Here is a 26,261-nt window from a genome sequence, read left to right as displayed (position 1 = left end):
GCCACTGGTGCCTTTACATTGGAGCTTGGCATGAATTCGCGTCTCTGTATGGCTTAGAATTCTTCGCTCACTGCACGCGCCAGCTGTAGAATGCCTGCTGTGACACAATCGCACATCAGTTGTGATGCCAGCGCTCGACTTGCTTTCCCACAACACAGCTTTGCGCTGCTTTTCGATTGTTATGATATGTTGCTACTAAAAAAATTCCAAGACAGTGAAGGCAACAGAGCCAATATGTACATCAAATAAAAATACGACAAAGTAGGCACAGCTGCTTGTGAACTGACTCCTAATACCTTTACTCGCGTCTGCATTAAATGTGTGTGCATGTTTTCTTGCGTGTTTGTTTGTATTTGTTATTTTCCCCTTTTTTGCAATTTAGATCTTAGTTTTCGCGCTCGCGTTTGTGCGCATCTGTGTGAATATGTGAGTGCTTCTGTGCGTGTATGTGTTTATTATTCCTACTTCTGTCCTTTTATTTTTCTGTTTGTTAATGTAAGCATGCTGCATCCACCTCTTCCTTTACAATTTCATTAACTCGTCTCATTCAAAGCACCAAGTCCTGTGAATAGCAGGGCTGGCATCTTCGGTGTCACTAAATCCTTACACTCTTGTCTACCTTGACTCCTCAGTCTGCCATCTTGCTGTGTTTTCTCCGACTATTCTGACCTTGCTTCTTGTGCTGTTGTCGCAACGTGATTAACCAACTTGCAGTAAAGAAACTTCTATCAGCTGTGACAACAGAAACATTGACAGACACAAAATATTAAAAGCACCACGTGGCTTGCGCAATAACTTTGTCTCTTACCTCTGTTAATATGTTTATGCATCAGTGCATACGGCAGCTCGCCAGGAGTGCACATGAAAGGGTGCCATATTGTGCAACAGCATCTTGCGATGCTGTTGCATTCAGTCTTAATAAATAGATGGTTTCACTGCCCGTCACATGTGGAGGTACATATTACATTGGGCAGTGGATTATCATTTCCTGTCTTGACGCTTTCATCATTACAAATGCAGTTTTCTAGTGAATGGAGTCCAGCAAAGCAGTGCTGTGAGAGCTTTTGCAGCTTTCACCATTTATTACCTCACCAATATCACTGTCTGAATCTGGCTGTCATTTTGCCTACGGCTTGTATTGATCAAAGTGACTCACTAAAACACGTTCAACCTTGCTGAGCATTTTCCGGTACCTAAATATGACAAAAAAATGCTAGCAAAGTTATTCACGTTAATAATTGTGCTTGCAATCGCGTTAGTGCCAAAGTCCGATAAATAAATTAAAAATTGGCGATGACAAGGCTGCGATTTTCAGTGCATACTGCTAACAGAGCCATAAAGCGTGCTCTGACTACTGTTATTTCAACATGGGGCCCGTCAAACTCGACGATGGCTGCCTGAATGAGCATTTTGGGCCTCAATAAGCTAATGATGTTTTATATTTATTCTCTTATTCTCATTACTTGTGTGAGCCAGATAACCAAAATAAACAATGCAACCACATGAATGTGCTTTGGCGTGCAAGCTGCTAACAGTGGCTGTCAGTTTCGTGTTGATAACTGGTATCGCAGCAGCACTGGCTATGACATGGCTGCGATTGCCAGTGCAGACTGCTAACAGAGCTATAAAGCGTGCCTTGAATACTGTTATTTCAACATGGGACCCGTCAAACTCGAAGATGGCTGCCTGAATGAGCATTTTGGCCCTCAATAAGCTAATGATGTTTCATATTTATTCTCCTCTTCTCATTACTTGTGTGCGCCAGATAACCAAAATAAACAATACAACCACATGAATGTGCTTTGCCGTGCAAGCTGCTAACAGTGGCTGTCAGTTTCGTGTTGATTACTTTTATCGCAGCAGCACTGGCTATGGCATGGCTGCGATTTCCAGTGCAGACTGCTAACAGAGCTATAAAGCGTGCCTTGAATACTGTTCTTTCAACATGGGGCCCGTCAAACTTGATGGTGGCTGCCTGAATGAGCATTTTGAGCCCGCAAAAGATAATCAGAGTTAACAATTGTGTTTCCATTCAGATATACCAGCATTTAAACATGTTTCTGTGCCACTTCTTAAATCGAGCACAATGTGTGCAGGACGTTGCTTATCAGAATTGAGCTTCTATTATAAGGAATACGCCATAAATGGAACTGCTTATTTATTTCAGAGGTCACGGAATGGATGGCTGTCTGTTGCGAACCAACCGGAAAAATTTCGGTAGCCCTAATAAAGGCTGCTCTTTCGTTAAAAGAAGCCGTTATGCTTCGTCGAGTGGCTCAATGTCAGACAGCTCGCTGTCCGAGTCGGTTTCTTCAGTGTCTTCTTCACCTAGCTGGATGATGATGGGTTGAATGTGCTCACTCCCAGACGTGTCAAGTCTGAACTTTGCCTCCAAGTCCATCACGTGCCGAATGCTCTTCGACCAGTCTTCCGCCGCTACGTGCTTGATTTTCTCCCTCAAGATGGCGTCGACCATGGACAGCTTGAAGTTTCTGTTGTCCGCAGCGATGCCATTTTTGACCTTGGCCCACACAAGCTCAATGGGATTAAATTCGCAGTGGTATGGCGGGAGCCTGAGTACAAAGCAACCGGCGCTTACAGCTGCATTGTCTACGATGTAGCGCAGAAAGCGTGACTTTACTGATGCCACCAGCTCAAGCAGCTGCTTCCTTATCATCCTTTCAGCGCAGGTGTTCTTGCTAGTGAGCCACTCCTGGATCTTCTCTTTCTTCCAGGCCGTCGTCGGCAATTTCTCTTCTCGTCGGCTATGGTAAGGTGCATTGTATAAACAATGACGCTACCAGCTGGCAACTTCTGCAGAACGCCATTAAACCAGCCCTCAAAGCGATTGCCATCCATTTCCTCGTGGTAGTCGCCTGTCTTTTGGCCTCGGAATCCATCCAAGCAGCCGTCGACGAAGCCATCCTTGCTGCCGATGTGCGAGACGATCAGGCGCTGAACTTTCCCAGAAGGTTGTTTTAGACCTTAGGCCATTTGCTCAAGCGAACAGGCGTCCGCGCTTCTGCACCACGGTGTCTGTCCACACGATCGACCGAGTGTGTCCCGCCGTCACCCATGTCTCGTCCACGCAGACCTTTCGGCCTTCCGCTCGGTAGCGCTCCACGTCACGGAGGTAGCGATTCCGCCAATCGGTGATGTCATCCCGGTCGATAAGCAGCGAGTTGCGGCTTCTCTTTTCGTGCTTGAAGCCGATCTCGGCAAGCAGGCGAAGTACAGTACACCGCCTGAGTAATGGGAGTTCCATACGCTCCGAGAACTCTATAGTGATCTTCTCGACCGTCGGTATCTCGTTGCGGCGAAAGAAATCGTGCACACATGACCTCAGCGTCAAACGTGAAGCTGTCAAACTTCGCTCTGCGTCTTCTCTTCTCCGCATTGCGTGGGCGCTTTCGCGACGGCGTCGTCAGTTTTCCACCCAAAAAATGCGAAGCTTTAACTTCCACCCTCACCCTGAACACAGTCCTTTCGCTGACACCGAGCATGTCAGCGACAAACTTGCTCGTCTCCTCTACGCTGCGTTCAGGCTCCCTGTTACGCCAAAACGTGTAGCAGTGGAAGATCATGTTGCGTGAATCGCTGTTCAGGATGCGGCCGCTCTTGCTCTTGCCGAGGCTCCTTGGTGGTGTGATCATCGATGCGACACAAGGCTCGTTCGGCAACAAAGGCTCGCGTTCTGATGTCACCTCGCTGGCCTCCATGGCGGAAAAGAGGTACGGAATGCCGTGCGCGAACGTGCGCGAACTCACGAGATTGTAGGTTCGCAACCGCAAAAAAAAGAAACAAGTAGCAATTGAAAAATAAGCCTCACACATTAAAAAAATAAGCTTGCGAAAACACACAAAAAATACATATAAATCCTATGCTATTGAGCCAGACTGTTTAGTAATTACACGCCCGGTGCCGTCGATCTCGCTCCGTAGCAGACGACGCACAGCGTTGTTGAAGGCACGGAGTTAATTTTCTCTCGCGATCCGGCATGTGCTGAAGCATTTGCATCATGATACTTTTACTAAACCACTCATCAAGATACACAAATCTTATTTATACCGACAAATACGCGTTTTAGAAGCAGTCACAATTTTTTGAGCGGGACTATTTCTTTAGTCGCGGAGGCAATTGGCTGCTGCGCTTCGGTCATCTGGGCGGGGCCCCTCCTGTCTTCTAAAGTTGTACCCGACTATAGATAGCAACAATGTTGTGTAATAAGTGCCTGATTGCGGGAAGCTGAGATGATTGCCCGTGCTGGGAACGAAGGAGTTTTTTGTGAGGAAACTTTGATGATAGCACGGTAATTGTTACATTCCCAGCTGCTCAACATCATAGATGGCAAAATTACTTTTGAAGCGTAAATAAATTACATAACTAAGAGCTTTCCTAAAAACCTTAATGAAGCAATTAAGTTGCACTGCAAATTACTGCTCTAATATGGTGATGACATTATATTACAATTACTTCCCAAATGTTATAGGAATTAATTTTGAATTACTGTTTAGTTTCGGCATTTAAAAAGTTGCGGATTGGTCAGATTTCCTGCCAAATTATCAAATTTTTTTGATCCTTGCACCACCACTGAGTTTGGAAGTAAGCGTCGGAAATTTTGCTCCTCTTTGATGAAAGGTAGCCCTAGTCCAAGAAAAGCTGCTTTGATGACGTAGATGAGGTCAACCTGTTGGCGTAATTTGTATAATTGCTCACATCGCACTTTAATCAGAAGCTCAACGTTCAATGCGTAATATGGTTTAGCACTCTTGATTCTGAAGAATTTTTCATCCGCGAAACATTGGAAGTGCATCGACTGCTTGTGTACAATGATAGTCTCCAAAAGGCACCTGGGTGCAGACAAGCTGCCAGTTCTGCTGTTCATTTGACTCGCACTGAAGGCACGTTGGCGGAAATAAACTGCACGTCGCGGTAATGCTGACGCCTATGTTGCCAGTGAGAGGAGCTAGTTTTCGCAAGAACTCCCAAACGAGTGTTTTATATATCATCTGAGACTTTTTCTTAGTCGAGAGGGAAGTACAGAGTCGATCACACTTGTCTAGAGCACTCGAGAGATGCCTTCCGCGGGAAATAAGGAGACATTCTAAAGCATATATTGACTTTCTCTCATAATGCTTCCGCTGGAGAGCCGCCGTATAGATAAGTGAACCGCACAGGCATCAGCGCCTTAACGCTAGCAAAGCAGTTGCGAAAATATTTCAGTTAATTTGCTGCGCAGCACACCGCCCGAGCGCTCTAGACAAGTGGGATCGACTCTGTACTCGCTGGAGCATTGGCAGTATGTCTGTGCATAGGTGCACAATGGCGCCCATGGTCACGGTGCTCACCTGGTTTCCCTGCAGCGCGTCTGTTTGTGCGACCGTACGCAGTGCTGAAAGATGGGTAGCCCTATAGATCTTCTCTTCAGCAAGGCTGTGCTGATGCCTGCGCGCGCATTGCCTTTCCTCCACGAACGCCGCTTCGGTGTAGTGCTGGTTATTGCTGGTCGCGCATTTTTCTTGCTCAGCTCCGGAAATACGGGGCCAAAGCATTATCGATAAAAGTAGGAGAGCGGGTTCAATACTCAGCAAATGTTATTTCGTTAGTAATTATTTACTTGTTGCCATAATATTACCGCTTCAAGCTAATTGATTACATTGCTAAATTACCGCCCAAGGAGAGCAAAGAATTACAGCATAAACGACTGAGAAAATTAAATTAGTTACTGTAATTTCATTACACTGAATAAATTTCTGCCATGTCTGTTAAGCATTAGGGTCGCGCAGTCCTCGATACAGGGGAGATGTCTGCATTTTCAGTGACAGATTGTCACGGATCTCTCCGGAGAACACTCCGACTGAAAGAATGGACTAGGCGACGGGTGTACCCACACAAACGCACATTTAATACACCCTACGTGGCACACACACTTGAATACAACTAACAAAACTAACACAAAACACAGACTATAAATACACACGACCCGGGCACACTGCTACTAGCGTCTACTAATAGTGCTCTACTATTAGGGGATGGCGTTCGTGCTCACGGTTCGTTCGGTGTGGCAGCGGCGTTGTATGGATCCAGTAGGCGGCGTCGAGGCGGCGTTCGCTGTGCTTGGGCTGACGTCGCTGGCGGTGTTCGACGTGCTCGGACTGACGTCGCTGGCTGCGTCGTACAAGCTCCCGGTCCAAGCGCCCGTGGAGGTGATGCCGGTGTTGTTGGCTTTGGTGGCGGCGTCGCTGGCTGCGTCGTATAAGCTCCAGGTCCAAGCGCCCGTGGAGGTGATTCCGGTATTGTTGGCGTTGGGGGCACCACCCGGATGGGTTGCAACAGCGCTGGGGACACCCCTGGCCGTAGTAGGTGGTAGCGTCCTCTGTTGACACCCCGGAACGGGCTCAGGCACGGCAGGCAGTCCACGATGCGTAGTCGTAGAACGCGAGCTCACCGGAGCAGTAGCCGGCGTCGCTCTCTTCCAGCCAGTGTCCCTGACCCGTCGGAGCCTCCGCTTCTCTGCTGTTCCCCCCCGGGCCTCGCTCTCACTCGCCCTTTTATAGCCTCGGTGTTAGTCCACGTAAGCCTTGTCGTCGTATTCTCTTCTCTACCAATCACCTCTCTCCACCTCACCGAATGCTTCTCCACCAATCATCTCTCTCCACCTCAACGAATGCTTCTTCTTCCTCTTCTTTATTCTTCGGTTAATTCGCGTCGTCTTCTTCACACCTTTTTCCTTGAAAATTTAATTTAGGCTCCTTAATATATGTGACAGGGGCCGCCTCTCTCAAGAGTTTTTCCATGAAAAACTGCTCACGTCATACTCTTCTTCAAGCCATCCATGCCAACCGACTGTCTTCTGTGGCTATTCTGGACCCAGCACACATCACACCGCAGAGGTCCACCACACACCAAACGCACACCACTAACACAGTCCACCAAATTGCGTTTCCAGAACACACCACTGCCGCTGTCCGCACAGAGTCCTTAATAAACACGTTCGTGTCCACAACACACTCCCTTGTAAAATCACGTAACACCAACAGCAGCAGCAACAACAACAAGATAAATCCCAGAGACATATTAACACAGCAACATGATATATCCCAGAGACACCCAGAGCTGACCAGTTAGCTCTATCTCTATACAAGTCTAATTTGTGACATATGACCTCAATTTGGCTTGGCCCATCCCAAAACGTCTCCCTCTAGGTTTGGAGTAGGGCTGTAATCCTCTGTCTGCATTCAACTTGGGCTTCTTCAGTACCTCATCCCCTCCTGCGTTTTTCTTCCCACTGAACGTGGACACCTCGGCAGCATCACCTGTCTCCTCGGCCACTACCGAACAAGTTGCCCTGGGGGCGTACCGCCGCACAGGACCTTTTTCTTCATATTTCTACAACATATTTACATGGAAAACCCTCTTAATGCCATCCATCAATACCTATAATCGATATCCTTTTTCTTCCGCGTCACAAGGTACGGGCCCTTCCATTGCATCATTAACTTATCATGATCCATGGGTAGCAACACAAGAACCCTGTCGCCTGGATTCAGATTTCTATGAATGGCTTTCTTTTCATAACATCCCTTGTGGCGTTCACGCGCCTTTTCCAGGCTTTGATGTGCAAACCTGCATGTTTCCTTCAGCCTATCCCGAAACTCAAACACGTATGTGTATGTGGTTTTGAGATCTGATGCAATCTCTTTATTAGCCCACAGCTCCTTGAGTATTGCAAGTGGACTTCTAACGGTTTTCCCATATAGCATCTCGAAAGGCGAGAAACCAAGACTCGTTTGCGGTACTTCGCGGTAAGCGAACAAAAGAGCTGGGAGATATCTATCCCAATCAGTAGGTCTCTCATGGCACATTTTCTTGATCATATTTTTGAGGGTGCCATTGAACCGCTCTACAAGCCCATTACACATGGGATGGTAAGGCGTCGTCAGTAACTGTCTTACTGACAAAAGGCGGTTAACCTCCTTCATTAGCTCCGATGTGACGTTCGAGCCCCGGTCACTCAAAATTTCCCTCGTGAACCCATAACGCGAAAACATTTCCACAAGACACTCCGCCACTCGCATACTGTCAATAGTTCTCAGTGGAATAGCGTCAGGATAACGAGTGGCCACGTCAACCTGCGTAAGCACATATCTATTGCCTTTGGCGGATACTGGAGAGATTGGCCCCACAATGTCAACTGCAACTCGCTGAAACGGTAGGTCGATGGCTGGCATCTTTCCCAGAGGTACGGGACCAACTCTTCCCTTCGGAACTGTGCGCTGGCACACATCACATGAGCGAACAAAGCGCTTAACGTCACTCTGAACACCCGGCCAAAAGAACTCCTCGGTGATCTCAGACACCGTTTTTTCAACACCCTGGTGTCCGGCCATAATGACGTCATCTCCTAAGCGTAGTACGGTCTCTCGCATATCTCTTGGTAACACCAGCTGTTGGACCCGCCTTCTTGAACTAAGTATGCATTCCCTGTGCAGAAGACCATTTACCAATTGATACTCGAATGACGTCCGACTCTTCTTTCTTTTCACTCTTTCAACGACTCATTCGAAGCAAGCCTTCACCTCGGGTCTTCCTTTTGCTTAATTGCAATTTCGCCCGCTGTTACGTTCAGGCACATCGTATCAGAAGCAGAGAGCGGACGCTGCGTTGCTCGGGCTGTCGCTTGAGCTCTTGTCTCCAATGCCGACGAAAAACTGACTGCACCTGTCTGAGCTTTCACGGGCCTTTCCTCCTTTGGATGTTCTCCCACGTCGAGCATCCTCCACTCGGGATCGGAGTCTTCAACACCTCTTGCACCCGTAATGTTCCCCAAGATGAGATCGTAGATGGGTTGGTCTACGCATTTTGCCACTACCTGCCCAGTATGATATGGCGTGGACACTAAAATCCTCGCTTCAGGAAGGTACCTTATTGTGCTGTCTACCAGAGTGACAGCCGATGCTTCCCCTGTAAGATCATCGTCCTTCACCAGGCTTCTACGAACCAAGACTGTAATAGCTCCGCTGTCTCTAAGCACCAATATAGGACGGTCCCCTATTTGCCCAACCACTACTGGCATTGCTGCTTTCGACTTTGGTGTTCCACTCACTGCCTCATTTTCCAGCTGCGTTTGCTCTCCTTTCAGCTGTGGAACTTCGGATGGTGGGACAAGTTCTACCCTAGAGTCGACAACGCATGCAGCTCAGTCCTGCGTTCTGTATCGGCACTCATCCAGAGTATGACCCCTCCTCTTACAACATGGACACACAACCTGTATTTTTTGGGCAGCGCTACTATTTCGACAGTCAGCTGCACGGTGTCCCACCTTGCCGCAGAGAAAACACCTTACTGGCGCCTTAGACGCACCGCCATAAGCTCTTGGTTTTGCCGCATCTTTCTGTAGGACCTTTTGGGTTTCCTCCTTTGCCTTACTCAAATTTCTTAGCCCTTGAGCCTTGAGGAATTGGTCTGCAGTGTCTGCGAACTCTTCCAATGAACACAACTTTCTTTCAGGAATAGCGCCAGCTTTGAGCTGCAACACGCTAAAAATTGCTCTGTGACCAGCTTGTCACGCACACCTTCAAACCTCTTTTCTGTGTTTGACATATCAAGCCACCTATCAAAATAGTTGGTCAGCCTGCAGGAGAACTGCTTCGCGTTTTCCGAATCCTCAGGTTTCGCGGTGCGAAATATCTCACGAAAACCCTCTACCGTAAGCCTGAATCTTTGGAGGAGTGCCTTTTTGACTTTCTCGTAATCCATGGAATCAGCAGCAGGCATCCTTCCAAACACATTCAGCGCCTCTCCGACTAAACACATGCTTAATGCCGTGGCCCATTCACTGCGCTCCCAGCCTTGCCCCAAAGTTATCCGTTCCAATCGTTGCAGATATGCGTCCAGATCATCTCTTTTGTCATCGAAGGGAGCCATCAGCTTCCTTGGACAAATTGTGGCCGGTCTAGGAGATTCTCTACCCGCTAAGGAACGTTGATCACGGTCCGTGATCTCCTCATATCCTCCCCCGACATGCGCCTGTTTCCACAAAATAAACTCCTTCTCCCGTTCTGTCCTTCTTTTCTCCTGTTCTTCTGCCTCGCGAGCTCTTCTCTCTGCCTCGTGAGCTCTTTTCTCTTCTCGCTCTTCCGCCTCGCGAGCTCTTTTCTCTTCTCGTTCTTCCTCCTCGCGAGCTATTTTCTCTTCTCGCTCTTCCGCCTCGCGAGCTCTTCTCTCTGCCTCGCGAGCTCTTTTCGCCTCGCGCTCTTCTGCTTCACGAGCGTTTGCGCGTGCTTGCGCCCTTTCCTCTCTCTGCTTTTTTGCCTCTTCTTTCTCCTCGTCACAGACGCATCGCCTCTTCCTTGCTTAACCCTAGCTTGATCGCCAGCTGTAACGTTTTTGCCAAGTCCATACTTTCTGCCGTCGAGAGATCGGAAAAATCCGAGACAAAGCAAAAAAGAAAAAAGAAATGTATCCTGGCACAGGCTCGCCACTTATCTTTGTCACGGATCTCTCCGGAGAACACTCCGACTGAAAGAATGGACTAGGCGACGGGTATACCCACACAAACGCACATTTAATACACCCTACGTGGCACACACACTAGAATACAACTAAGAAAACTAATACAAAATACAAAGACTATAAATACACACGACCCGGGCACACTGCTTCTAGCGTCTACTACTAGTGTTCAACTATTAGCGGACGGCGTTAGTGCTCACGGTTCGTTCGGTGTGGCTGCGGCGTTGTATGGATCCAGTAGGCGGCGTCGAGGCGGCGTTCGCCGTGCTTGGGCTGGCGTCGCTGGCGGTGTTCGACGTGCTCGGACTGGCGTCGCTGGCTGCGTCGTACAAGCTCCCGGTCCAAGCGCCCGTGGAGGTGATGCCGGTGTTGTTTGCTTTGGTGGCGGCGTCGCTGGCTGCGTCGTATAAGCTCCAGGTCCAAGCGCCCGTGGAGGTGATGCCGGTGTTGTTGGCGTTGGGGGCACCACCCGGATGGGTTGCAACAGCGCTGGGGACACCCCTGGCCGTAGCAGGTGGTAGCGTCCTCTGTTGACACCCCGGAACGGGCTCAGGCACGGCAGGAGTCCACGATGCGGAGTCGTAGAACGCAAGCTCACCGGAGCAGTAACCGGCGTCGCTCTCTTCCAGCCAAAGTGTCCCTGACCCGCCGGAGCCTCCGCTTCTCTGCTGTTCCCCCCGGGCCTCGCTATCGCTCGCCCTTTTATAGCCTCGGTGTTAGTCCACGTAAGCCTTGTCGTCGTCTTCTCTTCTCCACCAATCACCTATCTCAACCTCACCGAATGTTTCTCCACCATTCATCTCTACCCGCCGTTGTGGCTCAGTGGTTAGGGCGCTCGACTACTGATCCGGAGTTCCCGGGTTCGAACCCGACCGCGGTGGCTGCGTTTTTATGGAGGAAAAACGCTAAGGCGCCCGTGTGCTGTGCGATGTCAGTGCACGTTAAAGATCCCCAGGTGGTCGAAATTATTCCGGAGCCCTCCACAACGGCACATCTCGCTTTTTTTCTTCTTTCACTCCCTCCTTTACCCTTCCCTTACGGCGCGGTTCAGGTGTCCAACGATATATGAGACATATACTGCGCCATTTCCTTTCCACCCAAAACCAATTATTATTATTATTATTCATCTCTCTCCACCTCAACGAATGCTTATTCTTCATCTTTATTTTTATTCTTCGGTTAATTCGCGTCGTCTTCTCCACACCTTTTTCCTTTAAAATTTAATTTAGGCTCCTTAATATATGTGACGCAGATGTGCCGAGGACTTGCGAGCGCCTGCACAGTATGTATCACTGGCGGGGCTATATTTTTACACCATTGTTTGTTTGTTTTTTCTACGAGGGTTGGCCGTGCGAGAATGTCGCCGGGACGCTGATCCATCCATTCGGCTTGAGAAGTGAATCATCACTGCGGGAGGCCACGGCAACAAGATAGTGGTCAGAAACCAAAAATAAATAGCAGGTTGTCGAAAGCCTCATCATAGTTTCGGCATACGCCAGGATGTGCACCAGCTTGTCGACTAGTTATGCAGGCTGCTTTTAGGACCAAGTCGAAGGCAGAGGCTTCCAGACGAGCTCCACTTGACGTGCGAAGTAAAAACCCCATTCTAGCACCACTGTATAGCTATATTGCTGAGGGGTGAAAGCTACGAGCGCTCGCCGTGAGCCTAACCGCCTTTCTGTCTTCCTTGAGAGCGCATGATAAGAGCGTGCCTGTGATATCCTTGCGCCTCGGCATCGTTGCTTCTATTGCATAGCCACAGAAAGCTGTTCCCCAGTACAGGTTAGTCTGGAGACTCAGCGATGCACTTGAGCCAGCGGCTGCGCGTCCTGGCCAATTCTTTCCCGATTACACTCGATGTTCCTCGCTTGGTGTTAGTTGGGGTCGTTTTTGCAATCGTGTGCGAAGCAACTTTGTTGCTGAAAGCAACGAAAGCATTGGTGTTCACGTATATCACCTGCTATACTAATGCTCGTTGAACCGAAATGCCTAGTTTTCGCGACGGTGCAAATGAATTAGGTAGCCTTCATTGTTGAGGCTGTAATCGAATGATTGCTAAGAAAAGGACCATACCAGCCGATATGGCAGGAAGCGGCAAGACATCCAGAGAGGCAATGTTTAACAGTTCCTCAAGACGTCTTACCGTATGACTGGTATTAGCCGCGGCATCGAGCAGAGTCGGGACATTTCAGCCCAGTGGTGAAGCCTACTGAGGGTGGGTGTTCGCTCGCGTCGTCTGCTCACCAGCGGTGGTTACGTGCGGGTGTACTGCACACAATCCTGGTCAGTGTCTCCTTGCGTTGGATAGCTGGTCATGCCTGGATCGAGGGAAATTATCTGGTTCATCAACGAGCCCTTGAAATCAACATCCGGGCGCCTCTGATGCCCTGGCCAAATCCAACGTGAGTGGAAGACGCCGCAACATACAAAAAGTCAAATAGCTGAACACTACCAGTAAACCTGAAAAAATGACACGATTTTACCCGAGCATAACCCGTCACTGAACACTGAACAAGCACACGTCCTCGGCAAATTTCAAACACACTCCTCACTCCGCTAATTCTCTACAACTTCAGATGGCGTGACACAGCTCGGTGTCCCAACCGTCCAGAGATCAGGGCAGACACAGAGCATATTATCTATACTCAAGTAACGACGCCATTATCTTTTCTTATTTCCGTTACCCTTCCCCTCCTTCCTGCAGCGCATGGCTTCACTCGGGCTCGGCAGATAATCATCAGCGGATTTTGGCGGAGCGAGCGTTCTTCCCTGGGCCTTAGTGCCGGTCTCAGATGAAGTTTTGAAGCGACAGCTACATTGAGCACGAACTCGCAGGTTCGCCGTGCTTGCATTCCTAGCGTGGTCGCACCGCACCACTTGACCAACCACGTGACTGGTCACGTGACCAACCGCGTGAAGAATCACGTGGCAACAACTAGCCAGATCAACCAGGCTAACCTGAACTTGCAAAGAAGATTAACCAAGGCTAAACAAGCTATCACTACGTATGTCCTGGCATAGCCGAGCTAACCCACTCACAATTTTTTGTCCTTCCTTCCTTCCTTGCTTCGTTCCTTCCTTCCTACCTTGCTTGCTGCATTGTTTCCGTCCTTCCTTCGTGCTTTTTGTCTGCCTCTAACAAAATAAATGTCAAAAGACAATCACCTCACGGCATCGCAAACATTGTCACGATAGCGTTAGAATCCGTATCTAACCATAACGAACTGTCTGCCGCCGCCCATGCAACTAAATGCAGTATCCCAGAGATTTTTTTTATCGGTTATGTTTGCGATCAGACATCTTCAGGCATACGAGTCCGCTAGAAGACTGCTGCCACGAAGAATGCTGTTTGAACAGAATGTTTTGTGCCCCCCTTAATACAACAATTTATTTGAATAATTTTTCTTCTTGCTGTATTAAATGGTATGGATAGCTACATGCAATGCGTTTATATAAAATGATTTGTGTTACACCTGAACGAAACTTTCTATCTGTCACATCAGAGCTGTGAGCAAATGTTGCCGCAGAGAAGTGTGAAAACGTTTGCAGATTCACGTCATGCCCAGCACTTAAAAGTGACAGCAAATACTATTACTTCGTCAGATTAGGTAAATATTCCACATTGTCAGCCTGGTACCGGTGCTATTCTGCTCAGAGCTAGTGCCTTCTCCCAAGCAAGCCCTTTGTCCTGAAAAAAAGAATCGGGAAGAATATGTGCAGCATATATTGCAGCTAATCTGTGGAGCGGAATGTAATTGTATTGAATAATATACTCGCCTAACTGTCTCTGTTTTCATCTCGCGCAGCGGTGCTTAATTGGCGAAGAGTATTTAATGTTTATAATCGCAAGCATACGATGACAGCTTGTTCGTTTTCAAAAAGAGATTAAGATAGCAGGTTTTATTTCCTGCACCAAGATGTCAGGAATTGACAAAACATGTTTTACAGAATATTGAACTTATTGTCCGTTTTTAGCGTAATAAAGGAATCTTCATTCCCTCATGCTTATTGTGCAAACTTTACTCTATTCATGCCCAGTCTGATGCAGTGTCTTCGCAGACACTAATTCGTAGTTGGCATTTCAACGTAAAAAAAAAGCACTCGATGAGATTCTAAATTGCAATTCCCCTTAACATGGCTTAATTTGGTACCGTTTTCTACAAGTGAAGCGCCTGTTTACAGTCATTCGCGCAGCGCCATACTATTAGGTTCACTCATTTGACTGCCAAATCAATCACCTCATACTGAATTCGACGAACTTAATGAGTGCGCCTGGAACACACTTCACACTGTAGTCTTGGTCACTCAGGTTTCCTGTGTGGCGAAAAATCCTGTAGTGTGGCGAGGGCTATATTTTCAGAGAATATATTGGGGCAGTGCCAGCATTGTTAAGCTAGTGTGATGTGCACTCATCGTCTTTGACACAGCTGCCGTGGAGTATGCTGTCAGTGCTGAATTTGATCCGATTATTCCTCGACTCAGATACGCTTGCGGTCTAGACCATGTCTTACTTCTTAAGGCAGGTTCAGCAAGGAATATACGGGCACATCTGTGCAGGCTTAGAAGATGCTAGCCAAGACCTTAATATAATCCTCGCTCTTTTAGCGCCGTCAGTGGTTCCTTGCCGCTCTTCAACCGCTGCTCCAGCGTATTTCTCTGGAGACCACATTTGGCTAGCATGAGGTTCACAAACATCTCAGGAAAGGTCATTACCTATGGCGTAGTTTGGTCCTGCATGCGCAATCCGTGCGAATGCGTGTGTCCTTTCTTGTGCGTGACTGTTTCTTTTTGCTTCCCGACGAGATTCTTGCTAATTCATTCTCTCTGGCATTCGCTGCTCGGAAGAAGAATTACTGCGCACTTAACCTTAAGGGTAATCCTCGTTAGCCTCTCATTCTCAGCGCGCGTGCAAGACTGTGCTCAAGCTTGTCTTTCCATTTGACCGGACACCTTCCTTATAGCATGAGTCTCTCCCGTCTCCCATCGGGAAGTAAATATAGCGGCGCCCTAATGGTCTGGCCTGGCGGACCTTCCGCCAACTTCCTCAAATTAACGCCAGGCAGGAAAAACGCTCCGAAACTCTAATCTTTGACTTTCCCAGCCTATGGGAGCACAGGCGTCTCGCTCTTCGCCGAGTGTTGTCAGCTACATTTAAATCGTGGACGTGGCAGTCTTCCGCTATTCTTAAAATCTTTGCGCCTAGTTCTTTATACCGTGTAACTATAAAAAATGACGCGCGGCATTTCCCGCGTTTTGAAGCAAAAAGCTTCACTACGTCAGTCTTCGAGCCGTCAGCGGGGCCGCAAGTTTGACCTTCAGTGTAGCTATAGTTCCAACCATGAGCACAACTGGTGGTAGTCGGGTTCGACACCAAGGTGGACCATAATGTCAGCGTAAATGTCAAGGTAACAGGTCAGGGTTAAAATGTCAAATTCGAGAAAATTGGTGTAATAGCCGCTGGTGCCACTGCCGTAGCTGACGTCATATAAAAGGGGAGGAGCAAGAAGTCGAGGAGTATATAAGCGCGTGCATGCGCGACGCCTGGGGCGATGGAGGAAGATGAACATCCTTCGATGTCTTTCGACAGGAAGCTTTTCGATAAGTGATAAATGGTTTTTTTTCTTCCCTTCGGCACTGGATTGAACCTTGCACCTTGCGCCATTTGGAGAGTATTAAAATCAAATGAAGCGGTCCAAACAGTAAACAGGTGAATGCATAAATAAAATTTGATGCTTCATTATGTACAAGAATTATCCGTTTATTATAAAAATTATTGGCTACGGACCACAACAATCAAAATTTATCGACTCCTATATTCTACGCATGCCTGTCAAAAAGAAAAGTTCCGCGCTGCCTACGTCCTCATATCGAAACTACGTCTCCAGTTTCTGAATGCAGGACTTACTAACAGCCGAGAAAAGGAGGACAAACTGCGAACTCTGTACACTGCGTGAATTTTAAGTTGACGAAGCCAGACTCATGCTGGCTGACTTCGAGTCGGGTGTACATAGCGTTTGTCTTTTGTTGATTGTTTGTTATGTGCAATTTGCTGTGTCAAAGCCAGGCAATAAAGAAAAAAAAAGTGAACGTGTTTTGTTGCTTTAATCTACAAAAGAACTTGTACGCGTGGCGTTCGCTCAGCGAACTGAGCTTAACAAAAGTTTTCAAAATTCATTTAGCTCTCTCTTCAGCACTCTACCCACGCGCAGGGCAGCTAGTTGCCGTTCTTCTCTCTAGTCGTTGATGTTGTACCTGTTTATGGTTTATGTTGGTTTAACGCCCAAAATAAACTCAGACTATGAGAGACGCCGTAGAGAAGGACTCCGGAAATTTCGATCACCAGGGGTATTTAACGTGCACTGGCATCCCACAGTCCACGGGCCTCTAAAATTTCGTCTTCCTCGAAAACCTTTTCAATAATGGCACGTAGGTCAGCGCTCCGTCCTGCTCCCTTTACATTCGTACGGTGCAGCCCATCAAAAGAAATTTAATTTTCCCTGCCCGCCCCTGCTTTGAACGTTATTCTCAGGCATAACAAAATTCAACTTTATTTTTCTATTCGGCTCTGAATAATTTTCAGTGCGAGAGTTTCTTTGACCAGTAAAATGTAATGCTTCTGATATCATAATTTGTTTTTGTTTTTTTCAACAATGCACCTATAGTGCAGTAAACTTTTCGCGAGAAAAAAGAAAAACACATCCCCAAGTGATTTATAACGCTTCCCTTGAGAGAAATTCCCAGTTATTAATTTTAAGTTTAAAGGGGGCACGAAAGGCAGGCGGCTTCTTGAAATCAAGTCCCGAAAAGATATAAAAGCTACCGGAAAAACCTGATGTTTTGATAAACTTCGATCTGAACATGGCCCCCAATGGAAGACTGCTTCTTTATACAGATGACCGATATGGTGTTGCTAAGGCACACACGCATTTTAAACAACCCCGAAAAACAAGACCGAAGCATGAAATATTTTTCTGTTCTCTATTTTTTCTCACGCCAAAGTGCACCCCCGGCTAGATTATAGACAGTGGGTACCAATTTATCTCCATAATTTGCGCCCAAGACGTAATACTTGCGCTTATCCTCTTCCTGCGGGCAATAAAGCTCACCCAGCTAAGGTCCATTAGGCGAGAACGCTACTGTGTCCTCTTCTAATAAAATGGTCTATGATTAGGGATGAAGAAATCGAGTCCCGATACCATGTCTTGCAGAAGCAAAAGAGGACAATAAAGAAACGATGTTCCATCGGAATCGCGGACCACGAAGTGAACTCAAGCGTCTCGGTCTGCGCAACGCAGATGTCGTGTGTTCCATCATCCTGTCAAAATGTTCAACTCTTGATATTCTTATTTATATTCTTATATATTCGCATTCTGGTTGATCGGAGTGGCTTTTGGCGTGGAATTTGCTTTGTTCGCCAAGTTCTGATCGGCCTACTATGTGAGAATTTAAATAACTTAGGGAATAACTATGCGCGACTTTGTCGAGATCCTAGCGTCGCTGGACCGGTGTTGAAACGAAGCAATTGTTGAAATTCGCGAAAATGATACAAGGAAAAAGCCGTCTTGCGCGCTACTACGCGAGTCCGGTGCTTCTTCAAGCGCGGCACAGTGTGAACGCTGAAGGCGACTGGCGCAAGCTTTTTGTCTTTGTTTGCACGAAGTTATTCTCGGGACGTTGTCCGTGTGATAAGCGTCTGAAAATGGCCCCCTGCGTTCAACTTACGATCCCAAGCACACGGAATATCGCGCCCAAACGTATGCTGAGAGCACGATAAAATGAGGACGAGTTGCATAATAATTGGTTTTCGGGGAAAGGAAATGGCGCAGTATCTGTCTCGTATATCGTTGGACACCTGAACCGCGCCGTAAGGGATGGGATAAAGTAGGGAGTGAAAGAAGAAAGGAAGAAGGAGGTGCCGTAGTGGAGGGCTCCGGGATAATTTCGACCACCTGGGGATCTTTAACGTGCACTGACATTGCACAGCACACGGGCGCATTAGCGTTTTTCCTCCATAAAAACGCAGCCGCCGCGGTCAGGTTCGAATCCTGGAACTCCGGATCTGTAGTCGAGCGCCCTAACCACTGAGCCACCGCGGCGCTTACGAGTTGCAGGCGTTACTTGATTTTTGCACAGTTCACCACACGACTAAACAGCAACGGTGCGAAGTCAGAGGCACAAACCAACTTATTAGATTTGATGCAGAAATGCAATGTAATAACCCAAGGGGCCAAATGAGCTAGGCGTAATAATCCTCGAGCTCAGCGGTCGCCGAACTTGTCTTGCTCCTCGATCGGCTCCTGCCCGTCGCTTTCGCACCTATTTGACTGCAATAACCTTGTGGAAACTTATGCCGCTTCCTTTCTTCTGCATTGCGACTCAACCAATCGCACCACTTGTCGGAACGCCATGAAATGTGCCCAAAAACACGCAAGCGTGGCACACCCAATGCGAAAGGTCCCGCTTTTTGCCTTCACCACGAATGTAACTGCTGATGCGAGCACCGCCGCATCTGTTTTACGTCACGGCCAGACGCTTGTCTATAACAGAAAGATCTCAGCACTAATTTTTGTTCGCAGAAGAACTCAAGGTGCCTTCATTTGGCTGCACCGGCTCCACTAGTTCCAGCACTGATCTCCACTAGGGGGGCTGGATGCCGCATCTGGCGCCAGAAAGTGAAGGCACCGGAATTTGGGCGGCGTGTCGCGGAAGTCACCCTTTGGCAGTGCACGAAATCGGGCTTCAGCAGAGTTTTTCAGTATTAGTTTTCGTTTTCCACTTACCACCCTGTATTTTCGACGTTCTCGTCTTTTTCCATGGCAATGGCTACCTGTTGCACCGTGAACTGCATGAGGAGAGCAGCAAAGTCCTCGGGAAAAACGTTTCAAAAAGAAGGGTCCATTGCATCGCTATGGGGCGACACTAGCAGACGACAGAACATCGCTGCGCACAGTACGTACCGAGCCGCGTCTGCTCAGCTCTCTGTCGTCCCGTTGCGCTAGCGTCGCCAACACTGCTCTTTTTTGTAGTGGCACGTTGTCCCGCCCTAAGCCCAAGTTATACCATCAATGGGGGATAATTTTAAAAAAGGGTTGGTGGAAACTTTCACTAGGCAGCCGACTTTGCAGTGACAATTTTACAGAAGTTTGTTTAGACCGAACCGGAGTGAGGCCACAATTTGGTGGGGTGTCGTCGGTGTTCTATTGGTTCACAGTAGCGCGTACAAAAGGTATATGGTACTGCTTTTTCGGCGGAGTGTATCAAGTACGTACTGTTTCGTACTGTAGCAAATTATGCCTTAATGGGCTGTTATTCATGTGATGATTGGTGCAGTTCACTTAAAACAGCGCTTGTCACATGCGCTGCTGCATGCATTCGTCTTTCTCGTACGTACGTCAGTGGTTTCTCTCGTGCTGTGTAGGGGAAACGTGGCTGTGCTATTGAGTTAGATTAAAAGCACGTCTGGAAGGTAAATGGCACACTAAAGCGATAAACATCACCTGCCGTCAATGAGAAGAGACAGCGGCAGCTGCTGGGTAACGACTGGCTCTTCGGTCGTCTGGATTTCCGCGCCATTACGTTTTCTTTGCTACACGAAAATTTGTTTTTAAGGTGACCTAAACTTATCGTCATTCCACTACTTCCACTAATTACGCTCGAAAGACAAGAACCAGATCAGAAAAAAGTGTTTAATGCATGTACCCCTTTGTCGCGGCATGGCGAGACCTGCATGCCTGTTTTCTTCGGTTTCTCTGAAATTACAGGGTTCCCCAAACAATGCACACATTTCTCGCGTTGAGCTTGCTTATTCCTTTGATATTACAGTACACGTTACACAAAAACAACGCGAAAAACTGAGGACGGAAGCGCGAAAGACGCCAATTTTTGCATTGAAATACACAGCAGACACCGATCTTCCGGGACATGCAACCGAACTTCCGGTGGCTTCACTTGCGCCCACTTCGGAAAGCGGGAATGCGGCATCCAGCAACCTAGTGGAGATCAGTGAGTTCAAGGGGTGCAGCACCGTCGGCCTCGTTTTTCCGCGGTCGCGCGCGCCCTCTACACTTTTTTTCCTCGTTTTTTCAAGGTGCAGGCCTACTTCGGCACTAGTTCTCGGTCGCGGTGCACTCACCGGAGAGGCGGTGTTGAGAAGTGCAGCAATGGCGTACGTGCAACCCAACGCCGAGCAGACGACGCTTCACATCGGGCTACAAGGCGTTGAAAGGAGTTCGTCTCCTTCATAACCCGGACGGTTCTCTCATGCAGAACAAAATGGTTACTTAGATGAGGCATTCGGTAAGTGCTGTTGCAAGCTGGCGCTTAACACGTGGCTAGCGGTCACGAGGGTTTTGTTTGTGGCCGTGGCCACATGATCGACGAATACGGCCTCGTCGCTCTGCTGAAGTCCCATGTGTTGGTTGTTTTTTCTGAGGGATCGTGTTGGGCTGTGTAGACTTCATAAATGTTGGTGTGCACTTTTGCAGACGGGCAGCGCGTGACGCTGCGGTTTGCGGCCCAAGAGGAGAATGTACCCCCTCCGGCGCAACCGCCGATACCGGTTTCTGCCAGTGGCTGCGACGATGAAACGCTGACACCTCTTTCTTCAGCGGCATTGGCGTCTGCTGACGGCAAGCAGAACTGTGGAGAGCCCGCAAGACGAAGTTCGTTCTGAAGAAGTACATGGAGATGAAGGACTTCGTCGGTAAAACCAGGGCACTTCGGTGTGTAATCCTTTGTATCCAAAATTACCTGCAGCATACCATAATTGCGTTTCGTTTTTTCTATACGTAAACACCGACAATATGTGCAAAAAGAATTGTACAGTAGAGCTGGGAAGTTTTTCTCAGATTTAACGTTCCAACAAGGTACTGCAGTGTTTTCAATTCCTCACTGCATTTTGAAGCTCATAAAACACTTTTCATCAATCAGTGAATGCTTTAAATATGTAGCAGCTGAAATGCACATACTCTGATAGAAGAAAACCCGGTAGCCACACACTTCTTAAGAGAGTTCTAGATAAAAGGTTGTGCAGCCCTAGCTTGCAAGTCATTTCAATCATAGTGCTACAGCGAAAGAAAAGTCGAACCACTTTATATAGTTTTTTTTCTGCTCTCAACTGTGCTTTATTTTTGTATTCAGGACAAGAAAACAACTTTGGATAAAGCTCTGTGAGCTCATGAATAAGGAATTTCAATGTCATATGTCTGCAATACAAGTCGAAAACAAATGGAAGTCCCTGGACCGGCAAACAAAAAGTCCAAAAAAGATAACAGTTCGTCTGGACAACCTTGTCAGCAGCGAACACGAGGAGTAAGTTGGAATTATTTCTCGAGCTGTCTAGTGGCTTGAGCATCTCTCATAGCCGGAGTCGCTTTGGGACTTTTAACCCCATAAACCTGTTCAATGGTTCTGATCATTTGTGCATCACAAAGAGAACTTGCCACCATACTGGAGAAGGAGCACAGCGTGAACCCACGATTGCTTTTGAAACCTGGTAAAGCAATTCTCTCAAATAGAAGCACGAAGCGAGTGAAAATTTCATACTTTATGTAAAGCTCGGGAATTGTTGCCGCATTTTTACGTATACACTTCAACAGCACCAGCACTACAGGAGGACAATCTCCAGAGGACCTGTCGGTGCCAGTTTAGGGTGGTATAGCGCCGAAGAGGATACGGCACAGCAGGACCCAACTTGGTCCTCTTTTAGAGGCACTCCAGAAAATGGCGGATACAAAAGCAAAACAAGAGGAAGCAAAAACCAAGGCTGTGGAAGCCGGAGAAAAGCGGGAAGAGGCAAAAGCAAGGAGGCATGATGATCGCATGAAGAGATTTGATCACCTCATAGAATTAGCCAAGCACCAAGGGTCAAATGGACATTAAAGTTCTTGCACCAGCACTGCAAGCTCAATTTATTTTCGCACGAATGTTCCTCATATATATACATTCCTCATTCCGATGGCATTAAATCTCTGATCGAAGCGTATGAACAAAGCAGAAAGGAGGAAACCCCTACCCCACGTGTTTTAGAAATACTGGCAAAAATCGTACTCGAATATAACAACTTCGAATTTAACAATGAACACTATTTGCAAATTAATGGCACAGCCATGGGTACAAGGATGGCACCAACCTACGCCAATATCTTCATGCATATTATTGAATACAAATTTCTGAAAGATTGCCCCATTAAGCCCACCCTATACAAACGCTACTTGGATGACATCTTTTTAATATGGACTGACACAGAGCAAGAACTCATACGTTTTATTGAAAACTTCAAACTCGTCCACCCCAACATATCTTTCACTTACACGTACTCCAACACCAAAATTAACTTTCTAGATGTTGAGATTTCGGTAAACAAAGGCTCACTTACCACCGGTGTATATAGAAAACCGACGGACCGCCAACAATACCTACACTTCCAAAGCTGCCATCCTCGTCACTCTAAAACAAGCATCCCATACTCTCAGGCACATCGATTTAAAAGAATACGTTCCCAAGACGAGGACTTCGTAAAAAATTCCAAACGCATGCGAGAAGTCCTCATTAAGCAACGATACCCCCCCGCCATTGTCGACGATGCCATTGAAAAGGCATCTAAACTCAACCGAGAGCAAATACTGGAGGGATGTCGCTACAACGACGAAACAGACCACCGGGCAAATTTCGTAATTACCTTCACCAGTAACCCGCCTAACGTAAACAAAATCCTCAGAAAACATTTCAACATCCTCGAACAAAGCGAGCGCCTCACCAAAATTTTCACTGCTCCCCCTCACGTGATCTACAGACGACCAAAAAACATTAAAAATATTCTTGTACACTCAAAAACAAATAGCCAGCCGGTTTTGGGGTGCCGGCCCTGTGGAAAAAGTAGATGCCAGGTCTGCAAACACATACAAACATCAAGCTGTGCAGTAGGCACAGCTTCAGGCTTCAAATGGGAAATTAATGGCAACTTTGATTGTGATTCCTGCAACGTAATATACCTCCTAGAATGCAGTGTGTGCAGTATGCAGTATATGGGACAGACCGTCAACCCTCTACGAATTCGCTTTAATAACCACCGCGCGCATATCTTATCCCTACCCAACCTTCCCTTGTCAAAACACATTAATGAGCGAAACCACCCATTTGATGCAATTAAGTTAACAGTCCTACAGGGTGGGTTCCACAACAAGCGGGAAAGAGAACAACGCGAGTCGTACTTCATTTACAAATTTGAAACAATTCCTCACGGCATTAATGAAAGTCCAGGTGTATTGTCCTCCATCCGCCCCTTGCAGGGCCGTTGCTGACATTACGAGAGCCAGCTTGACATACCTCGGTCGTTTCTTGCCAGCGACATCTTTTTCAAGCTCACACAAATTTCTTCATTCCCTACCCCATCCTGCCCCTATCTTCCCAGTTCGATTACCTTGACGACGGGGTGCAATTGAAGAACCCTTGCCTAAGTGCTCACGCCATTCACATTTACCTCCCACACCACACTTGGCCGAACTCGGATGTTTTTCCACTTTTTTCTTTTGTGGGTGTTTTCAAGCACAGTGCACGTGTGTGTAGTTAAGCTCACGGCGCCGCTGATTCTACCTTGACTCGGGCTGCGGAAATGGTTCCAGATGACGGAAGTCTCCTGTCCTGTCTGCATTTTATTTTGTTTATTTGTTTACTTTTTCTGGCCAGGTCACGCGAGTGCAAGCATCTCCAATTGATATATGTTGGACAATTCCGCCACCGTCTCTTTCTGTACACCTTACTCGCTTAAATGCTCCCGCCATTGTCATTTAGCCGCCACACGACACTGGCATGAGCTCGGATGTTTTACTGCTGTGTGTCTGGGTGTTTTCATGCACAGTGCACGTGCGTTTAGTTAAGCTCACGGCGCCGCTGATTCAGCCTTGGCTCTGGCTGCCGAAGTGGTTCCAGATGACGGAAGCGCTCCGGCCCTGTCTGCATTTTGTTCTGTTTATTTGTTTACTCTTTATGGTCGGGGCACGCGAGTGCACGCGTCTTTAACTTTTGTGTGTAGGGCGATCCCGCCACCGTCTGCTCCTGTCCACCTTACACGCCGCCGCTCTGTTGCCTTGATGGGTAGCCATTATCCCCTCCCGCTACGTGTTTTTTTTTTTCCCTCGTCCGGGGTCGGCTCCCCTCGGCTTCGGGGTGGGCGGCGGGGGACAACGCGTTTTTCTTTTTTATTTGTTCCCCCTTTTTTCCCTTTCTATCTGTATCTTTTCTAGTATTCTTTGCCTCCGTTTGTTTCTTTTGTTCATGTGTCGTACATGTGTGCCAGTGCCAACTCCTTAAGAGGAGGAAGAAGACCCATGTAACCTCAGTCTTGAGAAAGGACAGGCTCTGTCCGAAACGTCGACTCAAAATAAATCTATGGCTAAATGAAGCGTTTTCAACTTTGAATTTTTGCCTCTAGCAACCAAAAACGTTTATCTTTCTATACTGGATATATATATATATATATTGTTGGCAGCGATGGCGTAGAGGTAGAACATCCGCCTCGCGTGCAAGAGGACCGGGGCTCAAATCCTGGTGCAGCGCAATTCTCCACCGGGTTTAAAAAAAAAAAGAAAAATCCGCGTGTCGATGGAATTGCATAACCAGGCCTGGAGTGCGGCCTTATCTCGGTGACCAGAACCGACAACGCACTCTCTCACCAGAGCAGGATTTGGCCACCCTGGTGTAGTACTTGGCCACAACCTTCTATGATCAAACCAATTAACCCTCGGCCCTCAGTCCCCAGCGGCTGCAGAGCAACTGACCACGGCGGCGGTCAGACCTGTGACGCAGCGGAGGGTGCTAAGAATCTCTGGCTCCGGACAGGCCGCCATTGGAATCTGAACCTGGCAACGTTTAACGCTAGAACTTTAGCTAGTGAGGCTAGCCTAGCAGTGCTGTTCGAGGAACTAGCGGGAATTAAATGGGATGTGATAGGGCTTAGCGAAGTTAGGAGGACAGGTGAGGCGTATACAGTACTAAAGGACGGACACATACTGTGCCATTGCGGGTTAAAGGATAGACGAGAACTAGGTGTGGGTTTCTTCATTAATAAGGATATAGCTGGCAACGTAGAGGAGCTCTACAGTATTAACGAGAGGGTAGCAGCAATAGTAATTAGGCTGAATAGGAGGTACAAGCTGAAAGTGGTGCAGGCCTACGCGCCCACATCCAGCCATGATGACCAGACCGTTGAAAGCTTCTATGAGGACGTAGAATCAGCAATGAATAGAGTAAAATCGCAGTACACTGTACTGATGGGCGACTTCAATGCGAAGGTGGGCAAGAAGCAGGCTGACGACCACGCGGTAGGTGACTATGGGATAGGCTCTAGAAATAGCAGGGGAGAGTTATTAGTCGAATTCGCGGATAGAAATAATTTACGGATCATGAATACCTTCTTCCGCAAACGAGAAAGCAGGAAGTGGACCTAGAAGAGCCCCAATGGTGAGATTAAAAATGAAATCGACTTCATACTATGCGCTAAACCTGGCATCATTCAGGATGTGGCCGCCCTCGGAAGGGTGCGTTGCAGCGACCATAGAATGGTAAGGTCTAGAATTAGCTTAGACTTGAAGAGGGAACGGAAGAAGCTAGCGAAGAAGAAGGCCATTAACGAGTTAGCCGTAAGAGGTAAAGCACAGGAGTTTAGGATAGCGCTGCAAAACAGATACTCGGCTTTAACTGAGGAAGATGATCTTGATGTTCATTCAATGCACGATAACCTGACATCA

General features: G+C 47.6%; 2 pseudogenes; one reads left to right on the top strand and one right to left on the bottom strand.

The window, feature by feature from the left end:
• Positions 1–2,985: 2,985 nt before the first annotated feature.
• Positions 2,986–3,653, bottom strand: LOC144105324 (uncharacterized; annotated as a pseudogene).
• A 17,022-nt stretch (positions 3,654–20,675) lies between these two features.
• On the top strand, positions 20,676–22,395 carry LOC144103401 (uncharacterized; annotated as a pseudogene).
• Positions 22,396–26,261: the final 3,866 nt, after the last annotated feature.

The sequence above is a fragment of the Amblyomma americanum genome, chromosome 9, assembly GCF_052857255.1.
Source record: "Amblyomma americanum isolate KBUSLIRL-KWMA chromosome 9, ASM5285725v1, whole genome shotgun sequence".
Taxonomy (NCBI): Eukaryota; Metazoa; Arthropoda; class Arachnida; order Ixodida; family Ixodidae; genus Amblyomma; species Amblyomma americanum.
Note: the sequence above shows the minus strand (reverse complement) of the source record. Positions and strands in the feature narration are given on the sequence as shown.